Genomic DNA, 22014 nt, shown 5'->3' on the forward strand with positions numbered 1-22014 from the left:
CTTCCAGAACCGAGAGGCTGGTTGTGACGGGATTCTGGTCACTAGAATAAGAGATGAACACGAGGACGGGCTGAGAGGATGGTGGGTAATGTTTAGGAAACTGTTGCCCGTATCCCACCAGGCCTATTTTTCAACGCGGTGTTTTTCCATAGCTCATGGACTGTGTCGACTGCCGCAGAGCAGGCCACAGTGCTGAGCATGCTGGGCGTGTACCAGCGACAACAAAGGACACGGAAGGCTCTGTCCACAGGGAGTTAAACATCTGATGGGGGAGATGAGATGGGACCCAGGAACATACAGCAGGATCTTTATGAACAAATATGAGAATTACATGAGGATAGAGAGCAAGGGAGAGATGCCCCCCAGCAGCTGTTACAGGCACACAGACAAACACAACTATATGGGCCGTAGGTCAACTTAGCAATGGATCCAGCATCCTCAGATGTGGGAAACCACTCTAATCTGTTTGAAGCTCGCATTAACATTTCTGTTCAAATATTGTTTCTGGTGGTTTATTCTGGAAGAGATATCGGCTCCTCTGGGAATCACTTCGGGCACGTTCCCTCCAGAGACCAGCTACACACATCAGGCATCAGGTCTCTGCAGAGCAAAGTCACTACGTGTAGATGGCAGACCAGGACCTGATGGAGAAGGACCAGGAATAAGGTCACCTCAAAAAACAGAAAAATCCTGGCCCTCTCCAAGCTTCCACTCTTAAATCCAGCCAGTCATGCAACGGACCTCACACCTGAGGGATCGTTCTTGTTTGCTTGTCTGTTTCTGCTGTGCAGAAGGAAACAGGTGCTGGGAAAGGTCGGTTGTAAGAGAAAACTGCTGCCTTATCCTGGCTGACTGGGAACAGATGCAGAGAAGGTTTTCTTCCTGTGGAAAGTTAAAGCTGTAGAGAGCAGAACCAGGGTTCTCCAACCTGTGCACTATTGGCAATATGGCCTGGAGAGTTCTTTGCTGTGGGCTGGGGGGTGGGCTGGGGGGGGGGGGTGCTGTCCTGTGCATTGCAGGATGTCTAGCAGCATCTCTGGTCTCTACTGACCTGCCCCACCTCCAGTCGTGACCATGGGAAACGTCTCCTGGTCCTGCCAATGTCCCGGCCCCTGCAAAATCGCCCACAGGTGTTCACTGCTACAAATAAAAGGGCGGGAATCCCAGCAGCAGCAGGGGCCTCCCTGTCACTTGCTTTGGAAAGGTGCAACTTCCAAAATGGAAACAGAATCACAGGGGGGTCGGTGGAAGCCATGGGGTTCCGCGTGCCTCAAACTCTAATGAAGTGTGTTGCCTTCTCGGGGGAAAAAAATGTTTGAGGGTTTCCAGTGTTGATGTAAATTACTTTTACAAGATCGTTAGTTAAATATGTACACACATGGAACTGGGCATACATCCCACAGGCTTATAGCTTTTCTACAACTATGAAATCAAAACAAATTCATGATTTTGACAACCCAGAGATAAAACCAATAAAACTCAAGTTAATATTAATTTAATGAGACATGATTTTTGTGGAGTAAATTGCTCCTCACTTTGTCACTAGGGTCATTTCTCTGGGTCGGGCATTATCCCATGACTCAAATCTCACACGACATTGTCTTTTCAAACTCCTGTGAAAACTCTGGTCGTGAGCCTTCCATGAGGTCGCTTGGCAAATGCAGACTTCACCCATTAAGGTCACCTGTGTTTTCTCCTTACTGGCTTGAGATAATCATAACAGCACATCTGGGCCCCAATGTGATCATAAACACAGAGGAGTGCTGGCACTGTAAGCTCTAAAGAGGACCCACGGAGGATCCACATGATGCTCATATTTTTTAGATTCTGCTCAAAATGAAAAGAATTTTTTCTTAAAAAAGCTTTAAAGTTCCCACAGAGAACTCCCAAGGATATACCAGGGCACTCTCAGAGGAATTCTGATCAGGTCCGATCCTCTTTACAGAGGAAGAACGAGGCCAGAGAATTGCCCAGGGACACACAGCTACGGAGGATCAGGGCTGGCTGGAAAGGGGCCTCTGGTCTAGAAGCCAGTAACCTTTCCTCTCTTATCATCTGTCTTTCCACCATGACGTTATAGAATTCTGACATGAAACTGGGCATGAGATTTGGCTCATTATTTTAAATGTTCATTCAACTGAACTGAATACTTTTTTTTTTTTTTTGGCTGAGGAAGATTTGCCCTGAACTAACATCTGTTGCCAATCTTCCTCTTTTTGCTTGAGAAAGATTCACCTAAGCTAACATCTGTGCCAATCTTCCCCTATTTTGTATGTGGGTTGCTGCCACAGCGTGGCCCTGGACAAGTGGTGTAGGTCGGTGCCTGGGAACCAAACCTGGGCTGCCAAAGTGGAGTGTGCCAAACTTAACCAATAGGCCATGGGGCTGACCCCTGAACTGAATACTTAAAGTTCATTTTTTTTTTTTAAAGATTGGCACCTGAGCTAACAGCTGTTGCCAATCTTCTTTTTTTTTTTTCCTGCTTTTTCTCTCCCAAATCCCCCCAGTACATAGTTGTATATTTTTTAGTTGTGGGACCTTCTAGTTGTGGCGTGTGGGATGCTGCCTCACCATGACCTGATGAGTGGTGCCATGTCCGCACCCAGGATCCGAACCAGCGAAACCCTGGGCTGCGGAAGCGGAGTGCGCAAACTTAACCACTCAGCCACAGGGCGGGCCCCTAAAGTTCATTTTTTATAGATATTTTAAAAAGAACCAGGGAGTTTCTTTTTAAAATCTCGATCTTTTAGTATTTAACAGTATGATTAGAAAGTATTTTGTACGCACGTGTGTGTGTGTAACATCACACACACACACAAAAGTGCATTAAACACCAATGTCCAGTTTAGTGAATAATTATGAAGTGAAAACCCATGAAACCACAGCCAGGTCAAGAAATAGAACATTTCCAGTGCTCAAAAGTCTCAGTATTCTTTGTGTTCACAATCTCTCCTTTTCTCTAAAAGTAACCACTATCCTGATTTTTAGTAGAGTAATTTCCTTGTTCTTCCTTACAGTTTTGCCATCTCTATATGTGTCCCTAAACCATATAGTTTTGCCTGTTGATGAGCTTTCAATCAATGGACCCTTACTCTGCATATCTGTGTCTTGTTTCTTTTGCTCAACACTATGTTAGTGAAGACCATCTCTGCTATTGCGAGTGGCGTTATTCTTACTCATCCTGTCTTTGTTGAGCAGACGTTTGGGTTGTTTCCAGCTTGCGGCTTCCATAAACATTCTCGTATACATCCCGTCCACGGGATAGACACGTACTTCTACCTCAAGGTGTGTTCCCACGGTGGCATTTCTTAATTGTGAACAGTGTGCGTGAATCTTCAACCTCAGTAAATAACGGCAACTGTTTTCCAAAATCATTGCTTCAATTTCAACTTCCACTAGCAGCAGCTCTCAGTATTCTCCAACCTCATCAGCACTTGCTATCATCAAACTCTAGAATTATAACTGGTCAGGCGGCTGTGTAGTGACATCTCATTATGGGTTTAATTTGTATGTCCCTGATTACTAATAAAATGAAGCACCTCTTACCACAGTTAGTGGCCACATGAATTTCCTCTTATGTTATGTGGCTGTCTTCAGGCATTTTGCCATCCTTCTATCGTCAAAATTAAATTTTCTTTGAAAGTAAATTTTATCTCCATCAAAATTACATTTGAAAGAAAAATGTGCCCGTCTTCCAAGGTGCTTCTGCTCACCTGAGACCTGTACACAGTAAAGGCAAACTGTTTAGGCTTTGTAAGCTTAGAAGGGATTGTTTTTCAAATCCAAATCATTGAAAAGATTATGATAGAGCGTCACAGAAAAATACCCATTCAAATCCTTTTTCTTGACTCCATTTTCCAAATCTAACATCTTTATCGAATTTTGCCCTCTCTTGGTTCCCTATATTTTCATAGAGAACAAACATGCCCCTATTTATCACAGTCCTGTGTTAAAATCACCATGTATAACAAGGTCATTTATTATTCTATTCTCTATTTCTCAGCGCTGTGTCATCGTATGCATTACTTTGAGTTAGCTAAACGTCGATAATAAAGTGGTGCCTCTATTGTATATATGACCTTTGCAGCTGAGATAACATTAAGTAAAATTTGTATATATGACTATAACAGATAATACAAATCTAATAAAAAAATAAATAGCTCACCCAAGCCTGAGGTCTAACTTTTGCTCACCTTATCTCCTGTAGACATTTGGGTATGCGCTCACTGGCAAAGAGTGAAGCCCATATAATCTACTATGAAATAAATTATTCAGTAATCTGTGATGTCCTTGTAACAAGAGAATCTCCTATTAAATAAAATAAATAGCTGCACTGCTTACAGAGGCACGTGCCTACTATTTATAGTCTTTATAGAAGTTGCTTTGCTAGCGACCCTAGTTAGGACTCCCTGGTAATCTACAGAATTGATGTGTGTCGCAGGGTTTTTACACTAAGCCATTTATTACGTGCATATGTGTGGGCGTGTGATGCATACACACACACACCCAGAGGACCAGCAGAGAAAGCGCAAGAGTTATTTTTTAGAGCTGTCTCATTTTCCCCTTAACACTTTGGATACTCAAATAGGGACAAAGCAACTATAGGTCACCCGCAGATTCAATGGTATGTATTCCTGACTGTGTCCAGGCAACCGGGTCTCTACTTTCTTCAAAGTAAGCATTTTAATTGTCTACTAAAAATGTCAGATTTCCCTCCCAGACAAATAGGAGCCAAGATGCTGAGTCTCCCCTCTCACCCCCTTTTCCCCCAGGTGCAAGTACGACGGCCTGAAAGCTGGGGTGGGTCCTGGGTTGCACAGAGTAGAGGAATCCAGGAGGCAGCTTGCCGATCATCATTCTGGAATGGCTGGAAAAGAAATAGTCAGGAGTTTATTTTTTACAGTTTAGTTTTTTACTAGAAAACATATTTTATGAAAATAGAAACATAATTGGTATGTGCACAAAGCAATTCCCCCTTACAATAGGCCCATGAAGTCCAGAATAGCCAATTAACTTCAGTATTCATGCAGTATACGTCATGCTAACTTTGAAAGTTGACAGTTACTGAAAATGTTTCGATATTGCGCATCGTCATGCCTCGAAAGCAGGCATTGATAGAATTCTTGGCATAGTGAAAAAAGTGTGGACTGATGACTAAAACAGAATTATGTAAAATGCTGTTCGAATTTTTCCAACACGTCGTACAGTCAGTCGTTCAGTAGTAAATAAAGGTTCTGAAAAATAAAAATATACGAAAGCTACACAAATAATCAGTAACCATTAAAAGTTGAAATACAAAAATAGATTAAAAAATTTTTTAAATTACCACAATGAGATTTCACTACATACCTACCAGAATGGCTAAAATAAAAATTAGTGATCATGTCAATCACTGGCAAGGATGCAGAGAAACTGGACCACTCGTACGTTGCTGGTGATGGCGGCCACTCTGGAGAACATTTTGGTAGGCTCTTATAAAACCAAACATGCAATTGCCACATGACCCAGCAACTGCATTCTTGGGCACTTATCCCAGAGAAATAAAAACTTATGTTTTATGTATACACAAAACCCTGTAGATAAATGTTCATGGCAGCTTTATTCATGACAGCCTGAAACTGGAAACTATCCAGCTGTCCTTCAGTGGGTAAACGGTTAAATCTGTTGTGGTCCATCTGTACCTCGGAATACTCCTCAGCGATAAAAAGGAACCAAGTATTGATGCACGCTAAAACTTCAATGGATCTCAAGGGAATTAGGCTGAGTGAAAAAAGCCAATCCCCAAAGATTACACAGGTTATGATTTCATTTATATAGCATTTTTGAAATGACAAAATTGTGGGAATGGAGAACAGATTAATGTTTTCCAGGGCTGGGAGGTGGTGGAGGGAGTGAGAGGGAGATGGGCGGGGTTACACAAAGACAACACCAGAGGTGGTGATTGATGCATAAACCTCCACATGTTATAAAACAGCAAAGAACTAAACACACGCACACACAAATGAGACACGTAAGAGGGGAAATCCGAACAAGACTGGTGGATTGACCTATGTCAATATCCCGGCTGTGATATTGTATTAAAGTTTTGCAAGATGCTACCATTGGGGGAAACTGGGTAAAGAACACATGATCTCTCTCTGTATTATTTCTTACCACTGTGTGTGAATCTGTAACAATCGCTGAAGAAAGTGTTTAATTAAATTGTAAATATTAAAAAAATCTGGCGTTCACATGGTAGACATCTGTTAACCTTGCTGTAGAGAGAAAGAATCAGGGGTGAAGCTGAAGCAAGACCGGGGGGGAGGCGGAAACAGTTCCAAGTGGAGGACAAAGGCAGAGGCTGGAGCTGCTCCTGCACCTGTGTGCGTGCGTGTGTGCGTGCACACGTGCACGTGTGTGAAGGGAAGCTATCAGCAGAGGTTATTTGGAGGTGCCAGGGCAGGGCTGGGAGGCGGCTCTCAGCAACGAGGATCCGCTGTGAGCTAGTGAGGGGGCTCCCCGGGAAAAGGAGGGGAGAGACGGCAGCTCCCTATGGGGTCCCAAGGCCCAAGTTTTTTAACTTCAATAACTCCAACATACGCCATTAGATAGAGCTCGAATTACTCCAGTTCTGGAGCCAAATCTTTCCTTTGTGACAGATTCAAACCGCAGAGAACAGAGGATCATGCTAGGGCTGCCGTGAACGGGGCTGTATTAGCCAGCACAGCTTCAGTCGCGCTGCCTTTTGGTTATCAAGCTGCAATTCCATGGATACCCCCTGGGTGAGTGTATCCTCTGTGAGCACCGGGAAAAGGAGCTCCGGGTGAATTGAAAACCTGTCCTGAATTTGTAATTACCGTATGACCTTACTTATTCCGGTCTCAATTAACTCAGCTTTACGATTATCCAGGGTGACGAAGAGTACTAGCTGACAAAGGAAGAAATGAATACGCCAAGGCAGGCACCGGGGTCTGTTCCCTTAGACTTTGGGGGGGACTCAACGGAACCTTACGCCCTGGCCTTAATTTGGGCCTCACCCCATCCCAGAGCCGGATATGAGTGGAAGGGACTAATAAATACCTACCGATTGGTCGCAGAGGGCTGGCAGTCCAGGAGATCAGTGGGAAAAACAAAACAGAAAGTACCTAGCGTTCTGTTCGAGATCACAACTTTCAGCACTGATTTCTTACGGCAATTCACAGCCTGTGCCTCACTGGCCCCTTAATTCCACTTCAGAAAGCAAGCAAGTCCCACAGCGTTTGCGTCCTAATGGCTCTGTTTCTGATGATCTATCCTCTTGGTTCATTTGCTGTCCTTCAGGTGCTCATTGTTGTCCTGTGTTTGAAGGACCCTCGAGGCACTTTATTTAGCTATCTTAATGGACCTCTACTGGGCATTTTCAGTTTGAACAGTGAAGTCTGTTTTTTGTCACTCTTCCGGGTGGCCCACCAGAGTAAAATAGATGGTTTGGGGTAAATAACAGAGAAAGGATGATCTTTGGGGCCAGATAGATCTGCTTTTGCCAACTATGTGACCTCATCAAGTTATTTAACTTCTTGGAATCTGAATGGCAAAGTGGTTAAAAGTACAGGCTTGAGGGTCAGACAACCGGATTTGAATCCTATCACCTACATAGTGCCTGGGTGTCCCTGCGTAAATTACTGAACTTCTCTAAACCTCAGCTTCTTCACCTGTCAAATGCGTGCGGCAGAGACAGCTAGTTTCTGTCCTTCCTTAGTAACAAACCCTTGGTTTTTAGCTGGACACACAACCTCCTAATAATGACCATATTTTTCAACCTCCCACATAGCTAGGCGTGGCTGTTTGACTATGTTCTGAAATATCACGTGCAATTTCTGGGAAGGGTTGTTAAAGGAAGGGTGTGTGCTCTTCTTCACCTCTTCTTCCATCTTGCTTCCTGGAATGCAGATTTGATAGCTGGAGCCCTAGCAGTTATCTTAGACCATGAAGATGTGGGCCACACATTAGGGATGGCAGAGTCTAAAGCTAAAAGAAGCTGCTGTCCTTGAACATTCTGAACTTTTTGAACGTACTTTTAGATTTCTAGTGTGAGAGAATACAACTCTTATTTAAGCCACTGTTACTTCAGGGTTTTTTTGTCACATGTAAATGGATCTAATCCTAGCTGATATGGTAGGGTTCATGATAGCTATCGAGTGACATGAGTGGAAAAGGCAGAGTAAGAACCTCCAAAAACTCTTTCCTCCATCAAAGCAAGGAGAAAGCCGCCAAAAATTGTCATAGTCAACATTTTCAAAACTCTGGAAATTAACAAAAGGCTTTTTGGTTAGCCTATTTATTCCATCTGTAGACATTTATTCTTGAAAAAACACTGAATCTCAGTAAGAACAGCAAACTTTGTGGCATTTTACCATGCCCCCTCTTCAGCTCTGTGGTGGTCTTGTAAATCAACAGCCCCCAATTGCAGTGAAAATTAGAAACCTGCCAGCCACTAGAGGGGGCAAAAACAGGGTGGGAGCAGCTTCAAAACCTCATCCCCAGAGAATTGTCATTATTTGACTTGTGTGGTGGTTTCCTGAGAGACCCCACTGGCAAGCATATCTTTATTTGACCTATCTTAGAGCTCACCCAGTGTGAAAAGCCTTTTACCCTGGTACATTTGTTGACAACAATTAAAGGCAATTATTTAACTTTACAACCGTTGGGGCAAATAATAGGCTAACCAAAAAGTTTAAAAGGAAAAGCTGTGGAATGAAATGTTTATAGGGTCTTTGAAAAATGCTGACACAGTCCTGTGAATCTACAAGGCCACAAGCATATGTAGGGCTGCGCCCATTCCAAGGGCTGTGTGCACATTCAGGAAAGACCTGAGAAGGCACTAAGCCCTCACCTCTGGGTGACCTTGAGGCTCTGAAAAAGCAGGAAATAAAGGCTAAGTCAGTTGTCAACTGCCCAGCTTAGTGTTGAAGGCGTGCTCCAACGTTCACACAGAGTCCTTGGCAAAGACTAGGAGGTTTATTGATTGGCTAAGCTAACTAAGCAGACGCTTCAGTGGCCACACACAGCAAGAGCCACTAATCAAACAGCAACAAACAGCAACAGCAAAACAAACCTGGGGAGGGTGGAGAATCTGATTTCTGGAGTTGCCACATTATGTCATTGAAAACGTCTAGTTTTCAACAAAAGATTACCCGACAAGTAAATAAACAAGAAAGTATGGCCCGTATACAGGAAAAAAGCAATCAATAGGAACCATCCCTGCAGAAGCCCAGACACTGGACTTCTTAGACAAAGACTTTAAATCGGCTACTTCAAATATGTTCAAAGAACTAAAAGGAATCATATCTAAAGAAACAAAAGAAAGCATGAGAATTATATATCACCAGTAGACTATTAATAAAGAGATAAAAATTATTTTTAAAAAGAACCAAATAGAAATTCTGGTGTTGAAATGAAAAATCCACTAGGAGAGCACAGCAGAAGATGTGAGCAGCCAGAAGAAAGAATTAGCAAACTTGAAGACAGGTCAATTTAAATTATCCACTCTCCAGAACAGAAACAAAAAAGAATGAAGAAGGTTGAACAGAGTCTCAAAGACTTGTGTGGAACATCATCAAGGGTACCAACATATGCATAATTGGAGTTCCAGAAGGAAAAGAGAAAGGGCAAAAGCATATCTGAAGAAATATTGGCTGAATATCTCCCAAATTTGATGAAAAACATGAGTCTGCAATTCAAGAAGCTCAACAAACTCTACATGTTATAAACTCAGAATACTCACCTAGACATATCAAAATCAAACTGCCAAAAGCCAAAGGCAAAGACGGAATCTTGAAAACAGCAAAAGAGAAACAACTCATCAAATACAAAGTATCCTCATAAGATTAACACTCAAACACTCCAATTAAAAGACAGATAATGGCAGAATGAATAAAAATAAAGCAACGTGATACAACTATAGTTCTCTTTGAGACACACTTTAGATCCAAAGACACAAATAGGTTGGAAGTAAAACAATGGAAAAAGATATACCATGTATACAGTAATCAAAAGAGAACTAGACTAACTAAACTAATATCAGACAAAACATTATGCTAATTAATTATACTATATTATGATATATGGAAAAATGGTCGCTAGAGAAAAAGAATGAAATTTTATAATGATAAGAGGGCCAATCCATCAAAAAAGATAAAATAATTACAAACATATATGCGCCTATCAACAGAGTCCCAAAATACATGAAGCAAAATGACAGAATTGAAAGGAGAAACAGATAATTCAGCAACAATAATTGGAAACTTCACTTTCAATAATGAATATAAAAACTAGACAGAAGGTCAGTAAGGAAACAGAAGACTTGAACAACACCGTAAACCAACCAGACCTAACAGACAACTATAGAATACTATAGAATGCACCACCCAACAACAGCAAAATACACATTCTTCCAAAGCGTGCATAAATCTTCCTCCAGGATAGACCATACATTTGGCCATAAAACAAGTCTAAATAATATCAAAAGGATTAAAATCTTACAAAGTACATTCTCCAACCACAATGGAATGAAATTAGAAACCAATGACAAAATTTGGGAAATTCACCAATGTGTAGAAATTGTATAACATATACCTAAATAACCAATGGGTCAAAAAAGAAATAACAAGGAAAATCAGAATAATGACTTTGATATGAATGAAGATGAAAATGCAACATTGTCAAATCTTATGGGATGCAGTGAAAACATGCATAGAAGGAAATTTATAACTGTACATGCCTATATTAAAAAAGAAGAAAGATCTCAAATCAAAACATAGTCTTCCATCTTAAGAAATTAGAAAAAGAAGAGCAAACTAAATCCAAAGCAAGCAATAAAGATTAGAGTGAAAATAAATGAAATAGAGAAGATGAAAAACCAACAAGTTGGTCCTTTGAAAAGATCAAAAAATTGACAAACCTTTAGCTACACTGACCAACAAAAAAAGAGAGAAAGCTCAAAGCATTAAAATCAGGGATGACAGAGGGGTTACACTGACGTTACAGAACTAAAAAGATTATAAGGGGATATTATGAACAATTGTATTCCAACAAATCAGATAAGCTAGATGAAATGGACATATTCCCACAAAGATACAAACCATCAAAACTGACTCAAGAAGGAATAGAAAATCTGACTAGACCTATGACAAGAGATTAAATTAGCAACCAAAAATTTTCCCACACAAAAAACCCTGAACCAGTTGGCTTCACTGGTGAATTCTACCAAATGTTTATAGAATAATTAACACCATTCCTGCACAGACTCTTTCAAAAAATAGAAGAGGAGGCAACTTTCTAACTCATTCTATGAGGACAGGAGTATCTTGATACCAAAACCAGACAAAGACATCACAGGAAAAGAAAAAAATCCTCCACAAAATACTAGCAAACTGAATCTAGCAACATATAAAAAAGATTATATTATATTATATATGATATATGTTATGTAACATGTATTATATTAAATGCTATAGTGAATGCCAAAGGCAAGGACATAGTAAGTACTCCATAAATGTTCATTTCTTTCCTTTTCCCCATGAACTAATGTGACAGAAATTACCCCTGTTCACCAATCTAGTTTCCCTCTTTTGTGTATAGTTGATCCTCATTATATGTGAGTTCTGTATTTGCAAATTCACCTACTTGCTAAAATTTATCTGTAACCCCCAAATCGATACTCACGTTGCTTCCATACTCATCCATGGACATGTGCAGAGCGGTGAAGAATGTGGGTCACCTGACACACACGTTCCCAGTACAGGTAAAACAAGCCTTGTTTCAGCTCTTCTACTATAAACAAATATCCCTTTGGGGTGTATTTAGTGACATTTTGTCACATTTTTGTGCTTTCTGTGGGTGATTTCACTGTTTAGATGATTCCCGGAGGTGACGCTGAAGTGCTATTTAGTGCTCCTAAGCACAAGGAGGCTGTGATGTACCTTACGGAGAAAATGCGTGTATTAAATAGGCTTTCTTCAGGCATGAGTCACAGTGCTGTCGGCCATGAGTTCAATGTTAACGAGTCAACAATATATGTTAAATAAGGTGTCTTTAATTAGATGCACACATAAAACAAAGTTATTATTGATCAGTTGATGAGAATGTTGCATCTGGAGGCTCATGGGAACCTAACCCTGTATTTCCCCTAGGAGCAATGGCTCAGTATGTTCTAATTCAGTAACTGCAATGGCTTTATAAAACATAACTACACAGATAAAAAGAATCGACTGTAGATGGGCCCTGCTGTGGTAGATTAAAACGCATGGCTACAATAGCTACAACTCCTTCCATCAAAAGACTGTTTTCCCATACTGTGAATCTGGGTTGGCCGTGGGACTGGCCTGGACCAACAGAATGTGGCAGAAGTGTTGTGCAAGTTCTAGAGCCTGGGTTCAAGACACCTCGCAGCTTTCGCTTTTGTTCTCTTGAAAGTCTGTCCTGAGACTATCATGTAAGGAAGTCAGCTGAGTCTACTGGAGGATAAGAAGCCACAAGCAGGAGAACTGAGGCACCCCAGCCAACAGCCAGCACCATCTGCCACACACGTGAATGAGGACATCTAGGACTTTTCAGCCCAAATACAGCTGGATAAGTAAGCCCAGGCAAAACCGGCAAAGTTGCCCAGCCAACTCACAGACCATGAGAAATGATAAACCGTGTTGCTGAAAAGCATAAGTTTGGGGTCTTTTTCTTTTACAGGAACCGATAACTAATACATCTGCCTGCTTGGAGTTCAGCGTGCTCATGGGACTTGCTTTTGCAAATTAAATATGACACATGTCACCTCGTGGAGGAAGCATTTATTTGCTCCTCCTTGATCTTTCCCTGCTGTGGCAATCAGGGAAGTGTGTGTTGATAAGGAAGAGCCAGAAGATTCCGGAAGATTGAATGGAATGCTAAATCGCCATGTGAGGGTAGCTGCTCTGGATAACTGCCCAAACCCACAGCAGATAAGGTGTAAGTTATAAATAAACTTTTGTTGCATAAATCCTAAGATTTGGGGGCTATTCGTCACTACTGTAGTGTTTCTAGCCTATCTTAATCAATACAGTTGGCATAGGAGGACTGGAGATTTCAACAGACGTTTTCCATGCAACATACTTTTTCCTCCCGCTCAAGAATTTCGAGACCCATCTAGGAAAAGGAATTTAGGCTGATAGTTCAATGCGAAGTTGGCTATCTGGGATTAATTACAAATATTAATCATCCTCTTTCAATCCATTAATTCCATATACAATTGTTGGTGCCTTTACTAGTTGATTGTACCAAAGGCATTCTTGGATCACCTGGTGCCAATCTGATAGTCCTTTGGAGAACAAAGAGATGATCCTGAACCAGGTCAATAGATACAGTATGCAGAGAACAGAGCACCAGTCAGCTGACCTTGCTGTCTTTGCTGAGCTGTGTCCCATTATCACAGTCAAGTTCACCTTACAGCTCATTAGCTTGCAACAATTTTCTCATGTGTCAAATGAAATGAGAAAATGTGCCCTGAAATCTAAATGGCTGATAAAAATGATGGTCCTTAAAAACAGATACATTATTGTCATTTAAGACCTGGTTACTCTCCCTGTCTTTGATATGTTAATGTACTATGTATGCATACATATGAATACGGATAAATATTTGCATCTTTATTTTAAAAACCACACACCAAAAAAACTCTGGTTATCTCTATAGGTGGGGCTCTGCACGGAGGCAGACACTAGTTAGGTTTGCAAATTGTAGCTCTGCTGTGGTTTGAATGTTTGTCCCCCTGCGAGATTTGTATGTTAAATCCTAACGCACAATCTGATGGTATTAGAAGGTGGGTCCTCGGGAGGTGATTAGGTCACGAGAGTGGAGCCCTCATGAACGGGATTAGTGCTTTTATAAAAGAGACCCCACAGAGTTTCCTAGCCCCTTCTGCTATGGGAGGATGCAAGAAGTCTACGACCTGGAAGAGGGCCGTCACCCAACCATGCTGGCACCCTGATCTCAAGCTTCCAGCCTCCAGAACCGTGAGAAGTAAATTCCTGTTGCTCATAAGCCACTCAGTCTGTGGCAGTCTGAACAGACTAAGACAAGCGCTTGGTGGGTTTCTGCACAACATGCCCTCAGTTTAACAAGGTGAGACTGTCACTGCTGAGAAAGTAAGCATGGGCTTGAGTCTGACGATCACCGAGAGAAGATGATTCACGTGTGAGACAGGATAGGGCTGAGGAGATTAAATAGTGCTTAACAAATTTTGGATACATTTGGACCAAGACGAATGCCATTATTCCGTACTGTGGTCTGTGTTGTTGGCTGCTTCAGACTGCTGTCACTCAACATTAGAATTTATACCACTGGAGGAGCTGGGTATACCTCTGGCTTTCCCCATAATTTATTTCACCAAGAAGGAAGTATTCACTATCTTTTCTGCAGAACAATTACAGCGCCTTACAGTGCTAGCCTCTGTAACAGTGTCATTCATTGTCCAAAACTGCTTGGTCCACAATTTCCATCGACCCTGGCACATACTTCTTCCTTCCCCGCTACTCCTTTTTCTACAGTTCTGGATTTTGTGAGTCAAAGTTTGGGACATTGGCAAGGATTCAACCTGAGCCAAACCCGAAGAAATGGTTTGAACTTGAGTTAGAAAGAGGAGTGATTTAGAATAGGCATAAAGGAGGAATTCTTGAGAAACATTTATCTTCAGATTCAGAGACCAAAACCCTGATGATTTAGGCAACAGGCCCCCTCTTCTTTGATGAAATCTTTGGTTTGTGACCTGCATGTGACCAGAAGCTTTGGGCTGCCCCGTTTTCACCTCATGGCCAACTACTTCCATCCCACTTCTGCCACCCCCGCCCCCCTAACTCTGAAAGCACCAATTAGTAACATAAATTAGACTGAGTCTTTCACAGGGAAACAAAGGAGGGAACATGCACTCACACAGCCCCGTTCCCTCCCCTTTAGTATCTCTGCTCTTTGCCTGAAGTTCCTCTTCTGATTCCCTTTTGTGCCTCTCCAGCCCCGCACACTCCACTCCCATCCCCAGACCGCCTCTCAAAATACCACCACCTTGCAGAATCCCCCAGAAAAACAGAAACCAGCAGAAGAACATTGGGCAGAATGAAAGACCTGTAGACACCCAGTCTGGCCATCAGGCCTCTGGGATGGAGGTGGAGGTGAGGCTCAGGTACCCCAACCCCAAGGGGAACCCCAAATCACGAGGTTGAGTTGGGAGAGACCCTAGGCCTCTCTTCTGCTCTGAACTCTGGGGCAGGTCATGGCGTCACAAGGCTCATTCAACCAGCCAGGAAACACCGGCTCAGGCCTCTGCTGAGCTCAAGGCCGGAGGCTGGCCGTGTGGTCTCAGGTTGATCCCCAGTGGCTGCATGGTTCTGTGACTGACCTTCTTGGCGAGTTAAAGAAATCGTGTTACCAAGAACACAAGCACCTGGTAGAAGCCAGGACACTTTCCCTGGGGATAGAAGTTCTTGTGAAAATCAAGAATAAAGGGAATAGGGACAAGCCAAAACCAATGGAAGGGTGTTTAATAGAAAATACTTGGAACTAGAAGACACAGTTTCTCATTTGGCCTGGCCTCAGACGGGCTGTTTTGGGCCTTGGGCAAATCACTCTGTTTTTTTGAACCTCCACTTCCGCTACAAAAATGCAGAAGCCCTTCCCACCTGGTAGGGAATAACGTTATTGGGAGGCTGAAATGAGACAGCGCACAGGAAACGGTGCTAAGGGGAAAAACGCTTCGTGATGAAATGGACGAGCCGACGTGTGTTTCTTTTCAGCTGAGTGGAGCGACTCCGCGTTACTGTTAGACCAGCTTTTCCCATGCGCGTTGTTGTGGTTCCTGACACGTTGGGACTCGTGGAGAACTTACTCATTGTTTCAAAAGAAAGCTCCTTTTATTGTGACATTGTGAAATCCTTGCCCTAGCAAACCATTAGAGCTGAAAGAGCAGAGGCTCCGAGAGGAATGTCAGAATTCTCCCTAACAGAGGGACAGGGGAGCCCGAGGGAGCAGAGGGGCTGCAGGCCAGAACTGGAGGGAGATTTGCTAGAATCACAGCTGGGACCAAGCCCAAGAGGGCCCGAGAAAGAAGCCAGAGTGTCTCAGGAGGGATGGCGGGTGGGGCTGCAGGAAGGGAGTGGGAGGACTAATAAGGGCCCCTCGCCTCGTAGAGCACACCAGAGTTTTATAAGCGCTCACACACTTGTTACTTCATTAACTTCTCACAAGGACCCTATGTTGTATGCATTAACGTTGGCCCTCATGAAATTGCCAAATTGGCTCAGAGAGGTTAAGTGGCTTTCCAGAGGTCACACAGTAAGTATTAGAGCATGGCAGAAAAATGAGGTGGGGTAGTTTGTGAAGCGAAGACATTTGAATTTTTTTCCCCTACATCTTCTCTAGGATTTTCCTTTTTATTGTCACATGCTGCTAAAGACAGATTTGAGTCTAAGGAAAATGGTAAATGGCATTTTGAGGTCTAGTGAGGCCACAGTTTCAGTGGGAAGGCAAAAGAATACCTTTCTGTTTTAAAATCCCTAACTCCTTGTTTGTCACTGAACCAAACCCAGTTTAAGTATCTCCCAGGTCTGCTCAGCCCTCTGCATCCTCTGGCCTCAGCTGCTCCTAATACTCCTGGGTGAACCCTGGGCTTCTGAATATTTCTTGCTCTGCCTGACGCCAGGCCCAATCTGGATAAATGAAATGTGGGGCCCGGGGTCTGGCTCCACCAGTGACCCCCTGGAGAGGCCAGGGAACACAGCTCAGAACCGTGGGGGAAGTAATGGCGCCACGGAGAGAACTGGGACCAGTGAAAGACGGGAGACGGGAAGGAGCCAGTAGATAAATTCCTTTTCTTCCCTCTCCCACTCTGAAGGGTGGTGGATCCACTTGGCCCGTCTGGAAGACATCCTGTGTGACCCAGCTGAAGGCTGCCTCCTGCTCTGAAGCTGTGACTGGCCTGTGACACACCACCTTCTCTTTGCTGGCCCTCCCCAGCCCCACCTCTCTGTCCCCCTCACGCCGGCTGCCTGGACACTGCACCTCCCAATGAAACCTTAACACACAAACTTTGCCTCAGACACTTTTTCTAGGGAGTTAAGATAATCCTATTGACCCAAATTCCCATTCCTCCCTCGTCTCTGGAAGGCTCCCATCCTCTCCATGAAGTCTTCGCACTGAAGGCACAGGGCCCCTTCCCTCCGGGACGCCTGGATCTGCCAGGAGGACTGACAGCACGGACGAAGCCACCACGCTGAGCGGGGTCCTAAGCCAGGTGTTTTGGTTGAACAGAAAGTCAGCAGAAGGTCCCTTTCTAGGGTGAGGTTCTCTGGGTAAAATGGTTTTCTAAGGCCCACGGGTCCCACCCACAGGGAGGCGGACTTCATTAATACAAAAGTGACCACTTCGTACAAAAAGAGCAGCTTCAAGGGAGGGTCTCTAAAATTAGTGAGCCGTTTATATCTGGAAATGATCTATGTCTCTAAGATGAGATCGTGCTCCCCCTACTTAATAACAAAGAGATGCAAAAGAAAAATAACTTTTACACTTGCATGTGACAATCCATTGCGTGCATCCTTAAAAAAAAAGTCCCAGGGTCACGAAGCTCATGTGGAGTCGAGGCGTTTCTAAATTCCCAGAAGAGGGGAGCTCTGGAAACGTCGGGGGGCGTTTGCATCACCAAGTGGGTTTGGGGCTTAAAAGACAACGCTGTGGGATCAGCCATCGGTTCCAGTGCTGTCCTCCGTAAATCTGTCAGAACTCGCACTCGGTAACTTTATCAGGCGGGGCCATGGAGAGGCTGCATTTGAGGCTGGGGCACAGCTGTAACCTGAGTGTTCCGGGGCTGGGCCCTGGCTTGTCCCCGGGGGGAGAGGTGCTGTCAGAGCAGAGCCAGCTGGAGTCAAGAGGAGGAAAGGGAGCCTGGGACCCCTCCCCTGATGTGTCAGGGCCACTTCTTCTGGAAAAGCAGGTGCTGGCCTGACGCAGCCCGGGGAGCAGCCTCCTGGCGCCTTCCCTTCCTCCTGCCTCCAGTGGGAGCCTGTCTTCTGGAACGCTGCCCCACCTCCTCCCCTTCCTCTCTCTGGTGGCGCCAGTGCAGTCAAGCCTTTGCCTTCCCTCACAGGAGACGCACGCTCACACTGACCTCCAGCTTTGCTTCCCTCTAATCCGGTCTTTCAGATGGGCCGACAGTCAACACGTCAGAATCACGGGGGTGGGCGTGGGACCAGCGCACGAGTTTAAAATGCAGATTCTCAGGCCCTGCCCTGGGCTTGTGAATGGGCCCAGAAGGGCCCAGGAGTCTGTTTTTAACAAGCGCTCCAGGAGATTCGGCTGCAGGCTAAATCATGCTTTCCTTGGTGGCCAGTCGAATCTTGAATGCAAACTTGCTCATCTCACCCCTTGGTTCAGGTGCTCGGCTACGGGCTGGGATGAAGCGAGTGTGTCTGATGTGTCAGGTGGACTGCTGGGACTGGCCTACCTGAAGATCCCTACCTGAGGGACTGGGGTGCTGCCTGGCCTGGGAAAGAACTCATCTTAAGACAGGAGACACGACAAGCTTGACTAGGTGAAGAGTGCAAACCTCAGTGAAGGAAACGTTAGTATTTGATCCCAAATCGATGCCTGGCCCTGACCCACGAACCAGCGCCTAAGGAGAGGGGGAGCTGCAAGGAAAGTCTGGAAGTGCGATTGCACTGAACTTTGCTAACATGCATGCACACACACACGTGCACTGACACACACAAGCATGCACAGGGCACAGCAGCACTTGCTAGAGGCCCCATTGGGAGGACATTTCTCCCACTTTGCCAAAGGGTGACTAGAGCTCTGACAGGACGCTATGAGTTAGGGGTGGAGGCTGGCTGGGGAACCTGAAGACGAGGGCAGTCACGCCTGTGAGGCACGCCAGGGCCCTGCTGCTTTCACATGAGCCTTTCTCCCCTTCCACGCCCAACCTCCACCTGCTGTTCAGATTCACCCGCCCTCCTCCCCAAGCAGGCACCTGGTGTCCAGTCGTGCCAAGCCGAACCTCCCCCTGCTGCGTGGGACTAGGCTGCCACTTCTGTGATAGGACGGACGAGGTTTTGTTTTGTTTTTTTCACCAAGGAATTTATTTATTTTACATTGGTTTATAACACTGTGTAAATTTCAGGTATACATTACTATATTTCAATTTCTGTATCGACTGCATCGTGTTCTCCAACAAAAGTCTAGTTTCCATCCCTCACTGTAGACGTGTGCTCCTTTACCCCTTTCGCCTTCACCCCCGCTTCCCCTCTGTAACCACTAATCTGTTCTCCATATCTATGTGTTTATCTTCTACATATGAGTAAAGTCATACGGTAATTGTCTGTCCCTCTGACTTACTTCACTTAGTGTAATACCCTCAAGGTCCACCCATGTTGTTGCAAATGGCACAATTTTGTCCTTTTTATGGCTGAGTAGTATTCCACTGTATATGTATACCACATCTTCCTTATCCATTCATGGGACAGACAGTTTGTGATTGAGGAACTTAAACCCTTATCAGAAAAACAGAGTTAGAGGTTGAAGCAAGAGAAGCTATAAAAACCTTTGTAAATACTGATCGTTCGTGTGGAGAGAAGGGAACCCTCGTACACTGCTGATGGGAATGCAAACTGGTGCAGCCGCTATGGAAAACAGAATGGAGACTCCTCAAAAAATTAAGAATAGAATTACCATACAATCCAGCTATTCCACTGCTGGGTATTTATCCTAAGAACATGAAAACACAAATGTGTAAAGATATATGCACCCCTATGTTCATTGCAGCATTATTCACAATAGCCAAGACTTGGAAGCAACCTAAGGGCCCATCAAGGGACAAATGGAGAAAGAAGATGTGCTACTTATACTCAGCAGTAAAAAAAGAGAAAATCTTGCCATTGTGACCACATGGATGGACCTTCAGGGTATTATGCTAAGCGAAATAAGTCAGAAGGTTAAAGTCAAATACTATGTAATCTCATGCATAAATAGAAGATAAAAACAACAACAACAAACAAACACATAGAGACAGAGATTAGATTGGGGGTTACGAGAGGGAAATGGGGAGGGAGGCGGGTGAAAGGGGTGATTAGGCACATATGTATGGTGATGGATGGTAATTAGTCTTTGGGTGGTGAACATGATGTAATCTATACAGAAATTGAAATATAAAGATGCACACCTGAAATTTATATAATGTTACAAACCAACGTTACCTCAATAAAAAAAAATATTTATCATTCACTACAAAAAAATAACGAGGATGCCACACAGAATACAGACAATATTTGTGATGTGTTGCTCATCTCTATTAATTTCCATTAGAATTTGTAGGAAATGTTCAGGATCTTCTTCCCCTACATTTTAAAGGCCATCCTTGTAAATTAATTTTGCTTTGCCCCATATGTTATACACAATAAGGCACTGCCCTTGTTTGCTTTCCTGTTTCTTGGTTTGTTTAAATACCATTCTGGATTTTTTAAAACTCAGAATTGTTAGCAGAAACTGCAGTGTCACCTGGGAAAATGAGTAACTTGGATGTCTGCACAGAAAACATGCAGTTGTCCTCTTGCCAGGGTCACAGAGTCCTCTCTGCTTGAGATCTCTGGGCCAAAGCTCACGCCATGTCTGCTTCCCTCCTCTCAGATCCCACCCGCGTCCAGCTCCAAGGCCAGGGGCACCTCCCTCTCCATTCTTCCTCCACTCCTGCCTGGCCATCTGCTTTCCATCGCTTCCCTCCACGTGTTTGTTAGAGCTCCTTCAGCTAAAAGCTCTGGAATGGAAGGGAGGAAGGGAGAGCTGGAGGCACCCTGGCAGCCCTGGGACCCCAGGGACCACAGCTGTGGCCTTGAGCCTGCCTATCCCTCTCTCAGCCCCTCATCACTTTCTCTGGCTCCTCTAAGTGGCAGAGATTTTAGCTCAATTCCAAAGAGAGGAGAGAGAATCTGCCCTTCTAACTTCCACAGAAGCATCTCATGGACAGGCCCCAGCCCCTGCAGAGTCACAGGCCTGTTCCTGCACTCATTGCTGTGGGAAGAAGATGGATGCCATGATTGGTCCCTCTTCACTCACCTCCTTACTCTCATCTTCCTATAAGTCAGTCTCCACAGTGTAGTCAGAGCGATATTTGAAAAGTGTAAATTGATGTTATCACTTCCCTACTTAAGATCTTCCAGTGACTTCCCACTCCACTTAGAGGAGAACCCAAGAGTCTGGCCTTGGCCTAGAATGCCACAGGATCTGGCCTCTGTAACTTCTCCACCCTCATCTCCTACTTTCTCCTCTTCTACACTTCAGCTATATTGGCACCTTCTTGCTCATCATCAAATGCATCAAACTCCTTCCTGCCCCAGGGCCTTTGTACTAGCTCTGTCTGGAGTGCTCCCCCCCAGAACTTCTCATGGCTGGCTCCTTCCCTGCTAAGATGTCATGACCTCAGAGAGGCCTTCGAATCACCTATTTAAATAGCCCTCCTGTCTTTCCATCACGCTCAATCCCCTTACCTTGCTTTATTTTCTTCACAGCACAAATTGCCACCTGCAACTCTCACAATTCTTTATCTACAGTTTACAGATCGTCTCCTCTGATCCGGATGTCAGCTCTCGAGGCCACGGACCTGCTCTCCTTGTTCTTGGGTGTGTTCCCTGACCCAGCACATAATTAGTGCTCAACAAACGCTTGCTGTGAACAAATGAATGCCGTCCTTGAGATGAGGTGGCTTCGGAAGGCTGGGCCGTGGACGTGGCACAGCCCCGTCACACTCGGACCCATGAGCTAACCAGACCTGGCGGCTTAGACAGGTGAGCCACGCTTCCTGTGAAGGTGTGGGCGCCAGCCACAGCTCGCGGGTGTGCTCTGCCGCCCTTTCCAGTTTTTTGGGTCTCCTTCCAGTTTCCATCTGATCCGCATTCTCTGCTTTTCTCGGATTCTTTCTCGTTCAAACCTGCTTTCTCACCTCTTTAGTTTTATAATACTTGTCACAGGTTAGATTATGCCAATGCTTTCTTTGCA

The 22014-nt window shown here is 44.3% G+C and overlaps 1 long non-coding RNA gene across 1 annotated transcript; it reads right to left on the minus strand.

Moving 5' to 3' along the window:
• Positions 1-296: 296 nt before the first annotated feature.
• Positions 297-21647, minus strand: LOC106833981 (uncharacterized). Its single transcript, XR_011498177.1, has 4 exons — positions 21507-21647; positions 4758-4867; positions 3547-3720; positions 297-641 (listed from the first exon to the last, which is right to left on the minus strand). It is a non-coding gene; the product is annotated as an uncharacterized lncRNA (long non-coding RNA).
• Between the last annotated feature and the right edge of the window lie 367 nt (positions 21648-22014).

This window comes from Equus asinus, chromosome 25, assembly GCF_041296235.1.
Source record: "Equus asinus isolate D_3611 breed Donkey chromosome 25, EquAss-T2T_v2, whole genome shotgun sequence".
Lineage (NCBI taxonomy): Eukaryota > Metazoa > Chordata > Mammalia > Perissodactyla > Equidae > Equus > Equus asinus.